Genomic DNA, 6,000 nt, shown 5'->3' with positions numbered 1-6,000 from the left:
TTTGGTTGATCACTACTTTTATTTATTATATCCTCCTCAAACTGTTTTTGGGCTTCCCTCCTTATTCTTGTATAGTCGTTTCTTGCCTGTTTGTAATTATTATACGCCCTTTCACTATTGTGTCTTCTGTATCTATTCCACAACAAATCTCTTCTTTCTTTTGATTTTTTACATTCTGTATTGAACCATTTCTGTATTTTCTTATCTGCTTCTTTGTGCTGTGGGATGTACTTCTGGACTCCTATTTCATAAAATTCACAAAAATTTTTATATACATCATTTAAATCTTGTCCTCTAAGCTCATTTTCCCAATCAACTTCTAAGAAATACTTCTTTAGGTCTTGATAATTTCCCTTTTTATAGTTTAGGCTCTTTTTGTAACTATCATTGCTGTTTACTATGTCATATGCTATCCTGAAGTTATAATTTAGTACTGCATGATCGTTTTTGCCGAGTGGAGGGTGATATATTAAACTGTCAATATCATTTTCTTGCCTTGTAAATATTAGATCTAGCACTGAAGGTACATCAAGTACTCTTTTTCTGGTGGTTTCCCTCACATGTTGTGTTAAGAAAAACTCTTGGACGAGATCCAGGAGCTTTTGGTCCCAACAGCTTTCTTGGCTATTTATATCTAGAGTATTCCAATTTATAATTGTATTGAAGTCCCCAGTTAGTATAATTCTTTCTGATTTCTCTTCCATTTTATGTAGCAATGATCTTACACTCTGAATTGTACTCTCTGCCAGGTCCTCATATTCGTCTCTTTCCCATGTGTTTGATCTGGGTGGCATGTACAAATTGGCTATAATTACTTTACCTTCAGATGTGTCGATCTCTACTGCAATCAGTTCTACTTGTGATGGTATATCTAGTTTTATTTCCTTGACTTTTAGATTTTTCTTAGTTAATATTATAATTCCTCCTCCTTTTTTTAAATATCTGTCTCTTCTCCATATATTGTATTCCTCTAAGTTTAGTATGTCATTTGATATCCTTAGTATTAATTTTGTTTCAGTTAGGCATATTATTTGTGGTTCATTTTCTCTGACATAATCAATCATCTCTAGTAATTTAGATACCATTCCATCCACATTTGAGTACATCAACTTTATCATCTTGTTTATATACTTGTCATGACATGGTTCTACTACCTTCCTCCTTTTTCTTCCATCCTGTTTGTGTACCACTTTCGTACCTGCAATCCTATTACTTTGTAAAAAAAATTTCTTCTTCTCCTCTTCTGATCTTCCCTCATTTTTTGTTTTTGCTTCCTCCCTTTTCTCTTTCAGTAATTCCAGTTCCTCTTGTGTTAGGCATCTTTTTATCCATACATTTTTGAACTCCTCTTTTTCCTTAAGATTCTTTGCATTTTTTAGTATCTCTTCCACAGTGTTTACACTCTGGAAAGTCACCTTTAGAGGTCTTGTCTTGCTTTTCTCGTATTTCCCTAACCTTTTGTGTTCCTCTATGTCTTTACTACAGATTTTCTCTGATACTTCTTTCAGTAAGCTCATTACATTTGCCGTCTCCTTTTTGTCTCTTGTGATCTTGTTTTTAACTACTTCCTCTTCTATACCAGTGATTACTATTGATTTGTTTATCTCTACTGAATCTCTGACTAACTTTGGATTGTTTTGGATTATTCTTTTCACCTCCTTTTTAATGCTTTTTTCCTCCACCCTTGTTTCTAAGTCTTTCTTTACTTTCACCATTTCAGCATACGTGGTTTCTACATCATTTTTGTAGCTTTACACAGCTTCATTCACTTGTGTTATCTTCTCCTCAATATCACTGCTCTGGTCAATAAGACTGCTAACTTGCCTAATTGTCTCTGTGTCATTTTTGAACTCTTCCATAACACTCTCGTGATTGACTACTGTACTTGCCATTTCACTCATTTTCTTCCTAAGTGTACTCAATTCCACTGTTAGTTCACTGATGGTTGTGTCTTTCTTATTGGCCTCCCTTCCTGGTTTTTTTATTTCTTCCTTTTGCAAGTGCATCTGCTTCTTTATTTCATCAATTTCATTTTTGAAAGCCATTTCTAGTTTGTTTACACGTTCAACCAGTCTATTGTGAGTCTCTACTTCAACCAGTTCTTGGTAGAAATCATCATTTTGCTTTTTACCCTTATCCCTTTTCTTTTCCAAATTTGTTTTACTGAAGTATGTATCCATTTTGCAATACTTAAAGTGCAAAGCATGTACTTACAATCTCCGTGTTGTTGTAGTCTAAACAAACCTCAGAGATGACTCAGCGTATTCTTTCGTCTTCATTCTATTTCCTATTTGAACAAGTCTTGTTTAAACTTTTTTTTTTTTCCTTTTAATAACAAACAATCATTTAGTCTAACCTGGTACTGAGCTTGACTCATTCAAAGATACTATTTAGGTAATGCCACTGGCCGTGATGATTTGGTACGGAGCGCCAGTGTCGCACGTCTGCCTAGATTGAATCCCTGTGTGTGTGTGTGTGTGTGTGTGTGTGTAGTAAAAATGCAACTTGCCTAGGAAGGTTCGAAAAAGGTGAAGGACAGAGTATAGAATCTTTTAGTATTAGCTCTACACGTTTTATCCTATTTTAATTGGGGCTAAAGTGGAACATCTTCGGTGTGTTATTCTGCTTAACTTCTGGCATTTTGTGTGAGCTGTTTTTCATGCGCCATTTTCACTAACTTTTTCTTGTATTAAATGAGTGAATATATTACTTTTTTATTAAATGTTATCTTGTGAAGCCTTTGTCTTGTTTTTCCATATGTTGCTTCTTCAGTAATTTCTCCACAAACTCATACCTGTGATAGATGAAGGAAGGACTATATTAAATTCAGTTATTTCGGTTGTATGTTTTCTTTTATGATCGATGTATATATGCAGTATTAGCTTTTAATGAGAAGCTTTGGTTTGGTCTAGCTTCGTATTGCGTGCTTGTGTGTGTGTGTGTGTGTGTGTGTGTGTGTGTGTGTGTGTGTGTGTGTGTGTGTGTGTGTGTGTGTGTGTCACTACAATAGCTACATTTTTGGTTGGCATACACTGTGTGTTAAATCCAATCTCTCAGCAATGACAGCAGGTGTATTTCTTCACTATGCACTAACTCTCGGTTGGTTAATGATCAAAATGTTACGTACTTTGAGTCACAAAAGTATCGGTACTCAGGTGTCCAGTGCTTACCGAAAACATTCAAACAACTGCTTACATTACCAACGTCACATTTTGTATGAACATTGTTTATATAAACATACCATTTGATAAATGTTTGTTGAGAATATTGTTAGCTGGTGACATATGACACTTCCCAGCGATAGGCCTACCAGCGTGTGGTAGGTCGGACACTAATATTTCAATGACCTTCGTTCTGTGGTCCAAAATGTTTCACGCATATTGTGCACCAATACCTTTGTGAGTCACAGCACGTTTAAGTACAAATGTTGTTTATTTCTATGGCTAATGGCCTGTCGGCCGAGATTTTACATGCGGTACGGAACTTTGAAGTACTCGAAAAAATGTATTTTTATATAGTAATGACCAGAAGCTTGTTAAAATGCGTGACTTAAAGAACAATGCCCCCGAAATATACCATAGTGCCCCCGACAACAGGGCAAGCAAAATACAGCTCAGTATGCCCGAGGATGTACGGACACCCCCACACGGACCCCACGGCGTAGCCGCCACCAGTCACAACCACTCCCGGCAACAGCGACATATGTCAGCCAGGGCCTTGTGCCCCTATGTCACGCAGCCACCATGCCGTCGCCGCCGTAGGAGAAAGACACTACCTTCACGGAGTGGGATTGTTGAACCAGCTAGGGGTGGAGTTGTCATAGGCACTCCAGACGGCGCCCCTCCGGTAGAGACGGCCTATTGTCGCTCCCATCCTCGTGAGACGATCTGTGGTCGCTCCGAAAGTGCTCCAGTAGAGACGGCCTATTGTCGCTCCCATCCTCGTGAGATGATCTATGGTCGCTCCGACAGTGCTCCGGTAGAGATGGCCTATTGTCGCTCCCCTCCTCATGGGACGACCTACTGTCGCTCCGAGAGTGTCTTGGTAGAGACGGCCTATTGTCGCTCCCTCGTGAGACGATCTATTGTCGCTCCGAGGGTGTGCAGAAAGAGGTAAGGAGAGAGACGTCACTACGGCAGGAGACTAGAGCCCAGGCTTCCCATCCCAGAGTGACCCAGACAGGCCTCACAGCCTCCCCTGGCCTCTGCTCCCTACGTCTGGCTCTAGAGCAGACGCACCTGACGGGCCCCAGTGGGAGTCGCTGCCGCAGCCCTCCTCTGTCGGCGCCCCTAGACGCTGGAGACCGCAGCCCGCAGTCTCTCTTGGTTCTCCCCAGGACACCCGGGAGCAATCTCCGTATGCCCCCAGGACACCCGGGCGCGATCTCCCTATGCCCCCACGACGCCATAAGGCTCTCACTACAGGCCGAGACTTACAACAGAGGTTCCTGGAGCTATTCGGCCCCAGTCCCGAGGGCCACACTCCTGAGCCCAGCCCGGAAGCCACCGGTAGCTCAGGACGCGAGAGGACACCCTTACGAGTTATCCCGTGCCCTCTTGGCACACCTCACATTGGCGGTGCCCGTAGCCCGGCAGGATCACCGACGACATGTTCCTGCCTATCCCCCTGATTAATACGTGTGATACGATACTGCAGTACGAGTGATTTAGGTTAAGTGTGAGTTCCCCTAGTATAAGTATTGTGCAGTGACTTCATATAGTGAATATCGGGGCAAATAAGATCACAGTGAGAAACTAACGGACGAGTGTGTGGAACAAGATCTGATGAACTATATTTATGAGTGACGTCCCTTTTATACAATTAGTAAGCCTGTGCCGCCTGGAGATTCCCCTGTAATGACATACCCCTATTACTGTGAGCTTTAAAGGAATATTGTGAAAGAGAGTATTAATGGTATTCTCTCCCTCTCCCACGCTACCCATAAATCTTGTTTATCACTCTCTCTCACCCCAATATCCCGAGTAAGTGTGAATCAAGAATAAAATCAATACCAAAGTCCCTTGGCTAGTGGAACCCGCATAAACTTTACGGCTAATATCTGCCTCTCTCCAGTATTACCATAACTTTCCCCTAGCCGTCATAAGTCACTCCCCGCACCCTCCCCTATCTCCTCCTCGTGAGACTCACCCCCCCCCCCGCGCCTCCCGCGCGCGCCTATATTCACTGCACCCTTGATACACTAGGATTGATTGTGTTGTCATTACTGTCAGAGAAGCAAGTATCCTGCGAGATACCCATATCCTAGATAAGGTTTATATTGCTATGTATTGTGCTTTAATATCTGTTGTTTTGTCCTGTGTCTGATTGTGGTAATATACGTGTAAAGGTTGTTGCCTAGAGTTTTTGTGTCCTGCCTCTCTTTATTGCACTAAGCTCCGGTCTCGAAAGAGGACCCCGCTCCACGTTAGGTGTAATAGGAACGAGAAGTCGAGCCTAATTTCACCTAGCATTACACTGGTGGCCAGTGGTGGTTCTAGACCCGAGCGTAAAAGAGAGGTAATCATGAAATATTAGGCAAAATGGCAACTAAACGGCACGTTCAGTTACCCAAATTTGACCCCGACCAGTATGATATACACACATATCTGGCAATAATTAAACCCTTACTGGATATTGGCTTTGAAAATGACCAAGAAAAAATTGCAGTCAAACTACCACTGTTGGGTAAAGCGGCGGCGAACATAGCACCGAAAATAGTCCCAGAACTCACCTGGCAGAACTTTACAAAGTTCACTGTACAAGCCATCACCCCATCACTGGGGAAAGTAGTGGCTCTATCCAAATTGGATTGTTTTTCATTTGACGGGGATTTAGATAATACCCTGATACAGGCAAGACGCTTGGTTACTGCTGCCTACCTGGAGGCAGATGAGGAAACCCGGGATCAGCATACATTTAACACTCTGCTCAGAGTACTCCCAAGTGTTGTGAAACAACACTTCACTATCCATGACCCAACAGGAGATATGGATAGAGATA

Source organism: Coenobita brevimanus, chromosome 116, assembly GCF_032717465.1.
Source record: "Coenobita brevimanus isolate Jiangsu-jjx chromosome 116, ASM3271746v2, whole genome shotgun sequence".
NCBI classification, from domain to species: Eukaryota; Metazoa; Arthropoda; class Malacostraca; order Decapoda; family Coenobitidae; genus Coenobita; species Coenobita brevimanus.
The sequence above is the reverse complement of the archived record's forward strand: the minus strand, read 5'-3'. Positions refer to the sequence as shown.